Genomic DNA, 16,111 nt, shown 5'->3' with positions numbered 1-16,111 from the left:
AGAGTTGTGATGAATGTCTGTAACACCAGGCAGAGTGAATGCAGACATATATTATAGAAGTTATTAAGGTTAAAGAAAAATCTGTGGCTCCGGGTAGAGAACATGACAGATTGAGATATTTTAGGCTAAAGTCCTGGTTTGATATGATAAAAGGTGTTTAGTTTGTTTTTTGAATTACCCCGCTAAAGGCCATATGGCTCATTGATGCTGGCTAGCAAGAGTTTGTGGTTACTTTTGATATTTACCACAACAGGAAGCTTGAATTCTTTTAACGTGGGCTCCATGGGGAATTTTGGGTTCATTTCCTGATATCATAGATTACAAAAGCCTATCAGGCTCATTGTTTAGCTTGCTTCCTTTTTTTAAAAAAATTGCTTAATCTTCATAATGGGTGTGACTTTGAGTTTTATGGTTATATTATTACTCTGGGAGAGAGTACAAGATACAAGCTTTTCTGGCTACAGACTAGGGAACACAGTATTTTGGGAGAACAATTTTGACTTTGTGTTTTTAAAAAGTGTGATTAGGCTCTGGAAACCTCACAAAGTCATACTGATCAGATATGATAGAGGTAGACCGCCTGAAAAATTTATTCAGAAAAATCAAACAAAAAGATATCTCGATTCTAAACTTTTGTCTTGAGAGTTGTATTTTACAGAGAGTGCCTACTTGGATTCCTGGTCTCAAGGACTTTCAGCTGGTTCCAGTCAGGACACATCGGCTACAGCATTTGCTTCATTCTTCATACCCCTACCCCCAAGGGTATCTCAACGCCCATGAACAGCTTGAAGAAGTTATAGAGGAGTCGTCGCCCCAATTCCTTGCACTTTGGGGGGCTGAAAATGGTTATTCTAAAGTTGTTTTTATGAGAAATTTAGAAATGGTTATAATTGAACAGAGAGGAATTAGCTAAATTGAGTTATACAGTCATATTCTCATTTGTTAACTAAGCTAAAATCATATCTTTGCTTTGATATAGCATTTATTTGTTAAAAGAGTTTAAAAGTACAAGGTTTACAGCCAGTCCTTCTAATGATGTCATTACAAACTTCTGAGTTAACTAGACATGTGAGTTAAGGACCAAATAGCAAACATATTGCTGACTTTGTGAGAGTAATTTCAAGATATTATTAAGATATAAAGACAACAGTACAGATTGTCTTATATAGGTAGATAGTTCTCAAAAACGTCAGAAATCAACAAAATTTGAGATTTAAAGTTATTTATCTTTTGTTGAGACATATCTGCTCCTAACAGTTCCCCTTTGCCAGATTTAACGAAGAATTTGAACATCTCTACCTCCAGATGAGGCAATAGTTTGTGGCTAGGTAGTCACTAGATAAAACTGCCTGTTTCATCTGCAGACTAATACTGTCCAGAAAAGGACAAGTTATGCAGAATAGTTGACTGATAAACTCTGCCAAGACAGGATGATCAGCCCTTCAAAATCCGCATTTCAATAGTCTGTCAGTTGATATTGGGCCAGAAGGCTGAAGACTTGCGCTCACATGTTGCTAACAGGGGACTGTGCTAATGGAGATTTGTCTCTACAACCTCTCAGTTCTGAAAGCCATGTTAGGCTTCCTATGTGTATAGATATTTGGTTATTCTCAGATTTCTGACTGATTATAGATTCATAGCCTATCAGGCTGTTTAACTCTGGAAATACATATTTTATTAGATAGTTATCAGATAGTATACAAGCTAGCCAAGATATAATATAGATTTTGAGCCTTTCTTAAGCTGGAATGGATAACTAAATGCTCTGTTTAACTGATATACTGTTGGACTGAGTGTTAGATATATTTTATGCTTTTAATTACAAAATAAAAATAGTTGTGCTCAGCTTATATTTGAGAGGAAATTCTTTTTAATTAGACAAAAGGGGTGAAAGGTGGGATGAAGTCACAGGTGAGGCAGGTACAAGATAGAAGGAGGCCTGTCATTGGATGAGAAGGAAGGATGGGTGAGAGAAAAGTTTGAAGGAAGAGGAGGAGACTGGAACGAAGAGATAGGAGGAGAGGAGAAGGAGAGGCTGAGAAGCCATGGCAGGACAATGGAGGCTGATGTAAAGATCTCAATCTGTGTATTTACAGGTTGTTATCAATGTTCTTAAGGGATGGATGGTACCGGGCTTTGTGTTTAAGTGGGCAATTATATCTTATGAATTGGATCTAAAAAGAAAGAAAGAAAGAAAGAAAGAAAGAAAGAAAGAAAGAGAGAAAGAAAGAAAGAAAGAAAGAAAGGAAAGAAGGAAGGAAGGAAGGAAGGAAGGAAGGAAGGAAGGAAGGAAGGAAGGAAGGAAGGAAGGAAGAAAGCATGCTAAGCAAGCCGTGGGGAATAAGCCAGTAAAGAACACTGCTCAAAAGGCATCATCAGCTTGTACCTCCATGTATGTACTCTGTTCAAGTTACTGTTCCAACTTCTGTTGAGGTCAAGTAGTGATGTGTAATATAAATAAAACCCTTTTCTCACCAACTTTCTTTTGATTATAATTTTTCATCACAGTAAAAGTAACCTTAACTAGGACTACAACCTTCACATATGTATATAGTTTAGGAAGCTTCTATTGTGTTAGGTTTTTTTTTTTAACTTTTATTAGATGTATTTCTTTACTTACGTATTAAATGTCATTCCCCTTCCCAGTTTCTGTCCATAAGCCCACAACGCCTCCCCTACCCCTCCCCCATATGGGCATCCCCCCATACATCCAACTTACTGCACCCCACATATTCCCCTGCACTAGGGGTCCAACCTTGGCAGGACCAAGGGCTTCCCCTACCACTGGTACCCCAACAACACTGTGCTCTGCTACATATGTAGTTGGAGCCCTGGGTCAGTCCAAGTATAGTCTTTCAGTTGTGGTTTAGACCCTGAAAGCTCTGGTTGGTTGGCATCATTGTTTTAATGGGATTGCAAGTTCCCTCAACTCCTTCAATACTTCCTCTAATCCCTCCCAAGGGGGTCCTGTTCTAAGTTCAGTGCTTTGCTGCTAGCATTGACCTCTGTATTGGACATGCTCTGGATGTGTCTCTCAGGACAGATCTATATCCAGTCCCTTTCAGCATGCATTTTTTAGCTTCATCAATCTTTTCAAGTTTTGGTGGCTGTATATACATGGGCCACATGTATGTCAGGCTCTGAAGGGCCATTCCTTGTATCACTGCTCTAAATTTTGCTCCCATATCCCCCCCATATATATTTTTTTACCCTTTTAAGAAGGAGTGGGAGCATCCGCATTGTGATCATCATACTTGTTGAGCTTCCTGTTATCTGTGGATTGCATCTTAGGTAATTGAAGCTTCTTGGCTAATACCCACTTATCAATGACTACATACCAAGTATGTTTTTCTGTGATTGAGTTACCTGACTCAGGATATTTTCTAGTTCATTCCATTTGTCTAGGAATTTCATGAAGTCATTGTTTTTAATAGCTGAGTAATATTCCATTGTGTACCACACTTTTAAATCCATTCCTCTGTTGAAAGGCATCTGGGATGTTTCCAGCTTCTGGCTATTATAAATAAGGCTGCTATGAACATAGTGGAGAATGTGTCTTTGTTGTTCTGGCTATTATTAATAAGACTGCTATGAACATAGTGGAACACGTGTCTTTTTTATATGTTGGGGCATCTTTTGGGTATATGCCCAGAAGAGGTATAGCTGGGTCCTCGGGTACTGCAATGTCCAATTTTCTGAGGAACCTCCAGACTAATTTCCAGAGTGGTTATACCAGTTTGCAATCCCACCAACAATGGCGGAGTGTTCCTCTTTCTCCACATCTTCACCAGCATCTGCTGTCACCTGAGTTTTTTATCTTAGCCATTCTGACTGCTGTGAGGTGGAATCTCAGGGTTGTTTTGACTTGCATTTCCCTGCAGACTAAGGATGTTGAACATTTCTTTAGGTGCTTTTTGGCCATTCAATAATCCTCAGCTGAGAATGTTTTCTTTAGCTCTGTGCCCCATTTTTAATAGAGTTATTTGGCTCTCTGGAATCTAGCTTCTTGAGTTCTTTCTGTATTTTGGATATTAGCCCTCTATCAGATAGAGTATTGGTAAAGATTTTTCCCAATCTGTTGGTTTCTGTTTTGTCATAATGAATGTCTTTTTTTTAATTGATTTATTTACTATATATGAGCACACTGTAGCTGTTTTCAGACACAACAGAAGCAGGCATCAGATCTCATTACAGACGGTTGTGAACCACCATGTGGTTGCTGGGAATTGAACTCATGACCTCTGGAAGGGCAGTCAGTGCTCTTAACCACTGAGCCATTTCTCCAGCCCGACTGTCTTTTGCGTTACAGAAGTTTTGCAGTTTCATGAGGTCCCATTTATCGATTCTTGATCTTAGAGCACGAGCCATTGGTGGGTTTTTTGTTTTGTTTTGTTTTATTTTATCTTTATTAATTTGAGTATTTATTATTCACATTTCAATTGTTATTCCCTTTCCCGGTCTTGAACAACATCCCACTAGCCCCTCCAGCTCCCCTTCTATATCGGTATTTCCCTCCCCATTCTCGCACCATTACCGCCCTCCCCAAAACAATCACGTTCACTGGGGATTCAGTCTTGGCAGGAACAAGGGCTTCCCCTTCCACTGGTGCACTTACTAGGCTATTCATTGCTACCTATGAGGTTGGAGCCCAGGGTCAGTCCATGTATAGTCTCTGGGTAGTGGCTTAGTCCCTAGAAGCTCTGGTTGGTTGGCATTGTTGTTCATATGGGGTCTCGAGCCACTTCAAGCTCTTCCAGTCCTTTCTCTGATTCCTTCAACGGGGGTCCCGTTCTCAGTTCAGTGGTTTGCTGCTGGCATTCGCCTATGTATTTGCCATATTCTGGCTGTGTCCTTCAGGAGAGATCTACATCCGTTTCCTGCAGGCCTGCACTACTTTGCTTCATCCATCTTATCTAATTGGGTGAATGTATATGTATGGACCACATGTGGAGCAGGCTCTGAATGGGTGTTCCTTCTGCCTCTGTTTTAATCTTTGCCTCTCTATTCCCTGCCAAGGGTATTCTTGTTCCCCTTTTAAAGAAGAAGTGAAGCATTCCCATTTTGGTCATCCCTCTTGAGTTTCATGTGTTCTGTGCATCTAGGGCAATTCAAGCATTTGGGCTAATAGCCACTTATCAATGAGTGCATACCATGTGTTTTTTTCTGTGATTGGGTTACCTCACTCAGGATGATATTTTCCAGTTCCATCCATTTGCCTACGAATTTCGTAAAGCCATTGCTTTTGATAGCTGAGTAATATTCCATTATGTAGATGTACCATATTTTCGGTACCCATTCCGCTATTGAAGGGCATCTGAGTTCTTTCCAGCTTCTGGCTATTACAAATAAAGCTGCTATGAACATAGTGGAGTATGTGTCTTGGTTATATGGTAGGGCATCTTTTGGGTATATGCACAAGAGAGGTATAGCTGGGTTCTCAGGTAGTTCAATGTCCAATTTGCTGAGGACCCTCCAGACTGATTTCCAGAATGGTTGTACCAGTCTGCAATCCCACCAACAATGGAGGAGTGTCCCTCTTTCTCCATATCCTCACCAGAATTTGCTGTTAGCTGAGTTTTTGATCTTAGTCATTCTCACTGCTGTGAGGTGAAACATCACAGTTGTTTTGATTTGCATTTCCCTTATGACTAAAGATGTTGAACATTTCTTTAGGTGTTTCTCAGCCATTCAGCATTCCTCAGCTGTGAATTCTTTGTTTAGCTCTGAACTTCATTTTTTAATAGGGTTATTTGTCTCAGTGCTGTCTAACTTCTTGAGTTCTTTGTATATTTTGGATATAAGCCCTCTAACTGTTGTAGGAATGGTAGAGATCTTTTCCCAATCTGTTGGTTGTCATTTTGTCCTAACAGCAGTGTCATTTGCCTTATAGAAGCTTTGCAGTTTTATGAGATCCCATTTGTTGATTCTTGATCTTAGAGCATAAGCCATTGGTGTTTTGTTCAGGAAATTTTCTCCAGTGCCCATGTATTCGAGATGCTTCCCAACTTTTTCTTCTACTGGTTTGAGTGTTTCTGGTTTGATGTGGAGGTCCTTGATCCACTTGGACTTAAGCTTTGTACAGGGTGATAAGAATGGATCGATATGCATTCCTCTACATGTTGACCTCCAGTTGAACCAGCACCATTTGCTAAAAATGCTATCTTTTTTCCATTTGATGGTTTTTGCTCCTTTGTCAAAAATCAAGTGACCATAGGTGTGTGGGTTCATTTCTGGGTCTTCAATTCTATTCCACTGGTCTCTCTGTCTGTCTCTGTACCAATACCATGCAGTTTTTATCACTATTGCTCTAATACTGCTTGAGTTCAGGGATAGTGATTCCCCAGAAGTTCTTTTATTGTTGAGGACAGTTTTATCTATCCTAGGTTTTTTGTTATTCCAGATGGATTTGCAAATTGCTCTGTCTAACTCTCTGAAGAACTGGATTGGTATTTTGATGAGGATTGCATTGAATTTGTAGATCGTTTTTGGTAAAATGGCCATTTTTACTATATTAATGCTGCCAATCCATGAGCATGGGAGATCTTTCCATCTTCTGAGGTCTTCTTCAATTTCTTTCTTCAGAGGCTTGAAGTTCTTATTGTACAGATCTTTTACATGCTTGGTTAAAGTCCAACCAAGGTATTTTATATTATTTGAGACTATTATGAAGGGTGTCGTTTCCCTAATTTCTTTCTCGGCTTGTTTCTCTTTTGTGTAGAGGAAGGCTACTGATTTATTTGAGTTAACTTTATACCCAGCAACTTTGTTGAAGTTGTTTATCAGCTTTAGTAGTTCTCTGGTGGATCTTTTGGGATTACTTAAATATACTATCATATCATCTGCAAATAGTGATATTTTGACTTCTTCTTTACCAATCTGAATCCCCTTGATTTCCTTTTGTTGTCTGATTGCTCTGACTAGAACTTCAAGAACTATATTTAAGAAGTAGGGAGAGAGTAGGCAGCCTTGTCTAGTCCCTGATTTTAGTGGGATTGCTTCAAGTTTCTCTCCATTTAGCTTAATGTTAGCGACTGGTTTGCTGTATATAGCTTTTACTATGTTTAGGTATGGGCCTTGAATTCCTATTCTTTCCAGGACTTTTATCGTGAAGGGGTGTTGAATTTTGTCAAATGCTTTCTCAGCATCTAATGAAATGATCATGTGGTTTTGTTCTTTCAGTTTGTTTATATAATGGATCACGTTGATGGTTTTCCGTATATTAAACCATCCCTGCATGCCTGGGATGAAGCCTACTTGATCATGGTGGATGATTGTTTTGATGTGCTCTTGGATTCGGTTTGCCAGAATTTTGTTGAGTATTTTTGCGTCGATGTTCATAAGGGAAATTGGTCTGAAGTTCTCTTTCTTTGTTGGGTCTTTGTGTGGTTTAGGTATAAGAGTAATTGTGGCTTCATAGAAGGAATTCGGTAGTGCTCCATCTGTTTCCATTTTGTGGAATAGTTTGGCTAATATTGGTATGAGGTCTTCTATGAAGGTCTGATAGAATTCTGCACTAAACCCGTCTGGACCTGGGCTCTTTTTGGTTGGGAGACCTTTAATGACTGCTTCTATTTCCTTAGGAGTTATGGGGTTGTTTAACTGGTTTATCTGTTCCTGATTTAACTTCGGTACCTGGTATCTGTCTAGGAAATTGTCCATTTCCTGCAGATTTTCAAGTTTTGTTGAATAAAGGCTTCTATAAGAAGATCTGATGATTTTTTGAATTTCCTCTGAATCTGTAGTTATGTCTCCCTTTTCATTTCTGATTTTGTTAATTTGGAAACACTCTCTCTGTCCTCTCGTTAGTCTGGCTAAGGGTTTATCTATCTTGTTGATTTTCTCAAAGAACCAACTTTTGGTTCTGTTGATTCTTTCTATGGTCCTTTTTGTTTCTACCTGGTTGATTTCAGCTCTGAGTTTGATTATTTCCTGCCTTCTACTCCTCCTGGGTGTATTTGCTTCTTTTTGTTCTAGAGCTTTTAGGTGTGCTGTCAAGCTGCTGACATATGCTCTTTCCTGTTTTTTCTGCAGGCACTCAGCTATGAGTTTTCCTCTTAGCACAGCTTTCATTGTGTCCCATAAGTTTGGGTATGTTGTACCTTCATTTTCATTAAATTCTAAAAAGTTTTTAATTTCTTTTTTTTATTTCTTCCTTGACCAGGTTATCATTGAGTAGAGCATTGTTCAATTTCCATGTATATGTGAGCATTCTTCCCTTATTGTTATTGAAGACCAGCTTTAGGCCGTGGTGGTTCGATAGCACGCATGGGATTATTTCTATCTTTCTGTACCTGTTGAGGCCCGTTTTTTGACCAATTATATGGTCAATTTTGGAGAAAGTACCATGAGGAGCTGAGAAGAAGGTATATCCTTTTGCTTTAGGGTAGAACGTTCTATAAATATCCGTTAAGTCCATTTGGCTCATGACTTCTCTTAGTCTGTCTACGTCTCTGTTTAATTTCTCTTTCCATGATCTGTCCATTGATGAGAGTGGGGTGTTAAAATCTCCTACTATTATTGTGTGAGGTACAATGTGTGTTTTGAGCTTTAGTAAGGTTTCTTTTACGTATGTAGGTGCCCTTGTATTTGGGGCATAGATATTTAGGATTGAGAGTTCATCTTGGTGGATTTTTCCTTTGATGAATATGAAGTGTCCTTCCTTAACTTTTTTGATGAATTTTAGTTGAAAATTGATTTTATTTGATATTAGAATGGCTACTCCAGCTTGCTTCTTCCAACCATTTGCTTGGAAAGTTGTTTTCCATCCTTTCACTCTGAGGTAGTGTCTGTCTTTGTCTCTGAGGTGTGTTTCCTGTAGGCAGCAGAATGCAGGGCCCTGGTTGCGTATCCAGTTTGTTAATCTATGTCTTTTTATTGGGGAGTTGAGGCCATTGATGTTGAGAGATATTAAGGAATAGTGATTATTGCTTCCTGTTATATTCATTTTTGGATGTGAGATTATGTCTGTGTGCTTTTCTTCTCTTTGTTTTGTTGCCAAGATGATTAGTTTCTTGCTTCTTCTAGGATATAGCTTGCCTCCTTATGTTGGGCTTTACCATTTATTATCCTTTGTAGTGCTGGATTTGTAGAAAGGTATTGTGTAAATTTGGTTTTGTCATGGAATATCTTTGTTTCTCCATCTATGTTAATTGAGAGTTTTGCAGGATACAGTAACCTGGGCTGGCATTTGTGTTCTCTTAGGGTCTGTATGACATCTGTCCAGGATCTTCTGGCTTTCATAGTTTCTGGCGAAAAGTCTGGTGTAATTCTGATAGGTCTGCCTTTATATGTTACTTGACCTTTTTCCCTTACTGCTTTTAATATTCTTTCTTTATTTTGTGCGTTTGGTGTTTTGACTATTATGTGACAGGAGGTGTTTCTTTTCTGGTCCAATCTATTTGGAGTTCTGTAGGCTTCTTGTATGCCTGTGGGTATCTCTTTTTTTAGGTTAGGGAAGTTTTCTTCTATGATTTTGTTGAAGATATTTACTGGTCCTTTGAGCTGGGAGTCTTCACTCTCTTCTATACCTATTATCCTTAGGTTTGATTTTCTCATTGAGTCCTGGATTTCCTGTATGTTTTGGACCAGTAGCTTTTTCTGCTTTACATTATCTTTGACAGTTGAGTCAATGATTTCTATGGAATCTTCTCCTCCTGAGATTCTCTCTTCCATCTCTTGTATTCTGTTGGTGAAGCTCGTATCTACACCTCCTTGTCTCTTCTTTTGGTTTTCTATATCCAGGGTTGTTTCCATGTGTTCTTTCTTGATTGCTTCTATTTCCATTTTTAATTCCTTCAACTGTTTGATTGTGTTTTCCTGGAATTCTTTCAGGGATTTTTTCGATTCCTCTCTGTAGGCTTCTACTTGTTTATTAATGTTTTCCTGTGTTTCTCTAAGTGAGTTCTTCACGTCTTTCTTGAAGTCCTCCAGCATCATGATCAAATATGATTTTGAAACTAGATCTTGCTTTTCTGGTGTGTTTGGATATTCTGTGTTTGCTTTGGTGGGAGAATTGCGATCCGATGATGCCATGTAGTCTTGGTTTCTGTTGCTTGTGTTCCTGCGCTTGCCTCTCGCCATCAGATTATCTCTAGTGTTACTTTGTTCTGCTATTTCTGACAGTGGCTAGACTGTCTTATAAGCCTGTGTGTCAGGAGTGCTGTAGACCTGTTTTCCTGTTTTCTTTCAGCCAGTTATGGGGACAGAGTGTTCTGTTTTGGGGCCTGTAGTTTTTCCTATCTACAGGTCTTCAGCTGTTCCTGTGGGCCTGTGTCTTGAGTTCACCAGGCAGGTCACTTGCAGCAGAAAAGTTGGTCTTACCTGTGGTTCCGAGGCTCAAGTTTGCTCGTGGGGTGTTGCTTATGAGCTCTCAGTGGCTGCAGCAACCAGGAAGATCGGCGCTGCTTCCGTGCATCAGGGTTCCAGATGGTGTTTGGTGTTTTCCTCTGGCGTCAGAGATGTGTGCAGAGTGCAGTCTCTTCTGGTTTCCCAGGCGTGTCTGCCTCTCTGAAGGTTTAGCTCTCCCTCCCACGGGATTTAGGTGCAGAGAACTGTTTATCCGGTAGGTCCCTTCAGGTTCTGGTGGTGTCAGATGCAGCGGACCTGCTGCTCCTGGGCCTCCTCTATGGGAACCTAGAGGCCGTATACAGTTTTCTCTTGGGCCAGGGATGTGGGCAGGGGTGGGCAGTGTTGGTGCTCTCTTCCACTCTGCAGTCTCAAGAGTGCCTACCTGTCCAGGCAGTGAGGTCTCTCTCCCATGGGGTTTGGGAGCAGAGAGCTGCTGCGGGCAGGGATCCGCGGGTTTGGGACTCCTGCTAACCACCGGAAGTGCCTGGTCCTAGAGGAATTTTGCCTCTGTGTGTCCTGAGTTCACCAGGCAGGTTGCTTGCAGCAGAAAAGTTGGTCTTACCTGTGGTCCCGAGGCTCAAGTTTGCTCGTGGGGTGCTGCCTACAAGCTCTGCGTGGCGGCAGCCAGTATGATATTTTCTAGCCCCATTCATTTGCCTAAGAATTTCATAAAGTCATTGTTTTTGATAGCTTTGTAGTACTCCATTGTGTAGATGTACCACATTTTCTGTATCCATTCCTCTGTTGAAGGGCATCTGGGTTCTTTCCAGCTTCTGGCTATTATAAATAAGGCTGCTATGAACATAGTGGAGCACGTGTCTTTTTTATATGTTGGGGCATCTTTTGGGTATATGCCCAAGAGAGGTATAGCTGGATCCTCAGGCATTTCAATGTCCAATTTTCTGAGGAACCTCCAAACTGATTTCCAGAATGGTTGTACCAGTCTGCAATCCCACCAACAATGGAGGAGTATTCCTCTTTCTCCGCATCCTCGCCAGCATCTGCTGTCACCTGAGTTTTTGATCTTAGCCATTCTCACTGGTGTGGGGTCACCTGAGATTTTTATCTTAGCCATTCTGACTGGCATGAGGTAGAATCTCAGGGTTGTTTTGATTTGCATTTCCTTGATGACTAAGGAAATGGTAAACATTTCTTTAGGTGTTTCTAGGCCATTCGATACTCTTTAGTTGAAAATTCTTTGTGTAGCTTTATATCGCATTTGTTAATAGGGTTATTTAGCTCTTTGGAGTCTAATTTCTTGAGTTCTTTGTATATATTGTATATTAGCCCTCTATTGGATGTAGGATTGTAAATATCTTTTCCCGATCTATTGGTTGCTGTTTTGTCGTAATGACAGGGTCCTTTGCTTTACAGAAGCTTTGCAATTTTATGAGGTCCCATTTACTGATTCTTGATCTTATAGCATAAGCCATTGGTGTTTTGTTCAGGAAATTTTCCCACTGCCCATGTGGTCATTCTAATCCCCTACTTGTTCTTCTATTAGTTTGAGTGTGTCTGGATATATGTGTAGGTCCTTGATCTACTTGGACTTGAACATTGTACAGGACTATAAGAATGGGTCGATCTGCATTCTTCTACATGACCTACAGTTGAACCAGCACCATTTGCTGAAAATTCTATCTTTTTCAACTGAATGATTTGAGCTTCTTTGTCAGAGACCAAGTGACCATAGGTATGTGGGTTCATTTCTGGGTCTTCAATTCTATTCCATTGATCTACCTACTTGTCTCTGTACCAATACCATACATTTTTATCACTATTACTCTGTAATACTGCTTGATGTCAGAGATGGTGATTCCCCCAAAAGTTCTTTTATTGTTGGGGACAGTTTTTGTGTTTGTTATACTAGATTTTTTGTTATTCCAAATGAATTTGCAAATTGCTCTTTCTAATTCTTTGAAGAATTGAGTTGGAATTTTCATGAGGATTGCATTAAATCTGTAGATTGCTTTTGGCAAAATAGCCATTTTTACCACATTAATCCTGCCAATCCAGGAGCATGGGAGATCTTTTCATCTTCGAAGATCGTCTTCAATTTCATTCACTTGCTTGGTTAGAATCACATGGAGGTATTTTATGTTATTTGTGACTATCTTGAATGGTGTTATTTTCCTAATTTTTTTCTCAGACTGTTTATTCTTTGAGTGGACAAATGCTAATGATTTGTTTGAATTACTTTTGTACCCAGTCACATTGCTGAAGTCTTTTACCAGGCTTAGTAGTTCTCTGGTGGAAATTTTGGGGTCACTTAAGTATAGTATCATATCATCTGCAAATAGTGATATTTTGACATCTTCCTTTCCAATTTGTATACCTTTGACTACCTTTTGTTGTCTGATTCCTATGGCTAGCACTTCAAGTACTATATTGAATAAGTAGGGGGAGAGTGGGCAGCCTTGTCTAGTCCCTGATTTTGATTGGATTGCTTCAAGTTTCTCTCCATTTAGTTTGATGTTGGCTATTTTTATTTTTTGCTGAATATGGCTTTTACTATGTTTAGATATGGGCCTTGAATTCCTGATCTTTCCAAGACTTTTAACATGAAGGGGTGTTGAATTTTGTCAAATGCTTTCTCAGTATCTAATGAGATGATTATGTTTTGTTTTTCTTTTAGTTTGTTTACATATTGTATTACATTGAAGGATTTCCATATATTGAACTATCCCTGCATCCCTGGGATTAAGCCTATTTGATCATTATGGATTTTGATGTGTTCTTGGATTTGGTTTGCAATAATTTTTTTTAATATTTTTGCAGTGATATCCATAAAGGAAATTGGACTGAAGTTCTCTTTCTTTGTTGGGTCTTTGTGTGATTTATGCATAAGCATAATTTTGGCTTCTTAAAAGGAATTGGCTTGTATTCCTTTCATTTCTATTTTGTGGAATGGTTTGGACCATATTGATATGAGTTATTCTATGAAGTTCTGATAGAATTCTCCACTAAACCTATCTGGTACTAGAATGTTTTTGGCTGGGAGACTTTTAATAACTGCTTCTATTTCTTTAGGGTTTATGGGACAATTTAGATGATATATCTGATCCTGAACTAACTTCCGTACCTGATATCTTTCTAGAAAATTATCATTAATTTCATTAAAATTTAACTAATGTTTTCATGTATACTTTCTTTTGGGACATCTAAAATATTCATAAAGGCTGTTTTGAAGTCCTGTCTTACCAGGGAATATCTGTGAGAAGCAGTTTCTGATACAGAATGATAGAGCACTGAGAAAGGCTGTAGGAGAGAATCTGCTTGGATCTGCTGAAGATGGGGACAGAAAGAAAGCAGAGCTTACAGAGCTAACATGTTACAGATCTGGGAAGGAGGGTAGGGAATTGGATTTGGCCTAGAAGACAGGGATGGAAGATGATCTACCTGCTTCCTGCCTTATATAATTCTTCTCTTGATTCTTGTCTGAATCATAAATTGAGAGAACATTGTTGTAGTTAGAATTTACATTGCCATGAAGATACATCAAGAACAAAGCAACTCGTACAAGAACAACATTTAATTGGGCCTGGCTTATATGGACAGAGGTTCAGTCAATTATCATCAGGGTGGGGGTATGGTAGTATCCAAGCAGGCATGGTGCAGGAGATGCTAAGAGTTCTATATCTTCATTTGAAGGCTGCTAGGAGAAGACTGGATTTCAGGCAGCTAGGATGAGAATCTTAAAGCCCATGCCCAGTGACACACTTCCTCCATCAAGGCCATACCTCCAAATAGTGCCAGTCCCTGGGCCAAGCATATACAAACCATCATGAACTTCTTCTAAAATACCTGCCTATTCCTAGTTCAAATATAAAATTTCAAGTTATATTATTACAAAAGACACACATCTATCCCTTTGCCACAGTCTATCTAGGTTTAGTCAGACTGATCCTCCCCTCCAAACACCTTCTTGAGAACTGTACATTTATTCCCAAATCCACTGTCTTGGCCTAGTCTAGCAGCTCATACTTACAGTAAGTACAAGCCCTGTGCTTTGGTCAGTATGAAATCCTGTCCATCTCTAGCTAGAAGCCCAGTGCATATGCTACATTCAACCTCTTCACCCAGCATAACTACAAACAGGGTCTAACAAGAGAGTCCAAATAATCATCCACATACAACCTATATACAACCTCCCCAACATCCAGATCTACCCCCTCAAATCTAGTCTTGGTCAAGGATGAACAACATGCATGCTTCCTGTTCCCTAGTTCCCACCTGACTTCATACAACCTAAGCCATATCCAAACTTCACCCCCAAACCCAACCTAAGCATGGGCAAGCTCCATGTCATACCCTAACTTCCTATGTCCACATCAGACACAGAACTAACAAAACAAGTTCACACGCCCTGGTTTTATTACAAAAAAATATACAACATGGAATATTAAGGCAAGATCTAAGCCTATACCCTGCCCCTCCAAAATCTAATAGTCCTAGAGAAATGCTTGTCAAGTAATTAAGTGAACCCAAGGACACAGAATTTAAAAGAATAAGAACAAACCTTATCAAAAAATTCTAGGAATTTAAAGAACACCCAAAGAAATAGCTCAGCAAACCTACAAGGAATGAATTTGAATACAATAAACTCCTGAGTGATCTCCAAGAGAATAAAAAACAAACAAAAAAAGCCCATAAGGTTGGGTGGAAATAATGAAGAAAATTATTTGAAGAAAAAAGAATTCAGTAAAGGTATAGAAATATTAAAGGGTAATCAAGGTGAAATAGAGTTGGGAATGAAAATCCCCTTTACCCAAATAGAAAACTCAAGGAAAAGTCTAAAAGTACAGGACTCAAGCAGAAGGTAAAACATCAGGACTTGAAGAAACTGTGTAGAATCTAGACAAAAGATGCAAAAATTATGAAAATTACAAAAAAATAACAAGTGATAGGATCAAACAATAAATGTAGGACACCATGAAAATTATCAAATGTTCAATACTCAAGACAGGAGAACCCCAAGTCAATGGCATAGTCCAGATATTGTACAATTTCAAAAACCAGAATTTCTATTAGCTAAAGAAAGACACAACCACAGGAATACAAGAAACACACAGAAGCAAATACATGAGACAAGAATAACTCTTCCCATAGCATACAATACTTTAAACACTAAACAAACCAAAAGAAGAGTACTGAAAGCTGCAAGAAAAAATAAGTCACGGAAAGGAAAATGCATAGAAAGATCACCCATGCTCATGGATTGGCAGGATTAATATAGTAAAAATGGCCATTTATACAAAAAGCAATCTACAGATTCAATGAAATCCCCATCAAAATACCAATCCAATTCTTCAGAGAGTTAGACAGAACAATTTGCAAATTCACCTGGAATAACAAAAAACCCAGGATAGCTGAAACTATCCTCAGCAATAATAGGACTTCCAGGGGAATTGCTATACCTGAACTCAGGCAGTATTATAGAGAATAATGATAAAAACTGCATGGTGTTGGCACAGAGACAGACAGATAGACCAGTGGAATAGAATTGAAGACCCAGAAATGAACCCACACACCTATGGTCACTTGATTTTTGACAAAGGAGCAAAAACCATCAAATGGAAAAAAGATAGCATTTTCAGCAAATGGTGCTGGTTCTACTGGAGGTCTGCAGGTAGAAGAATGCAGATCGATCCATGCTTATCACCCTGTACAAAGCTTAAGTACAAGTGGATCAAGGACCTCCACATCAAACCAGACACACTCAAACTAATAGAAGAAAAAGTGGAGAACCATCTCGAACACATGG

The sequence above is a fragment of the Rattus rattus genome, chromosome 7 (genome assembly GCF_011064425.1).
Source record: "Rattus rattus isolate New Zealand chromosome 7, Rrattus_CSIRO_v1, whole genome shotgun sequence".
Classification (NCBI taxonomy): domain Eukaryota; kingdom Metazoa; phylum Chordata; class Mammalia; order Rodentia; family Muridae; genus Rattus; species Rattus rattus.
Note: the sequence above shows the minus strand (reverse complement) of the source record.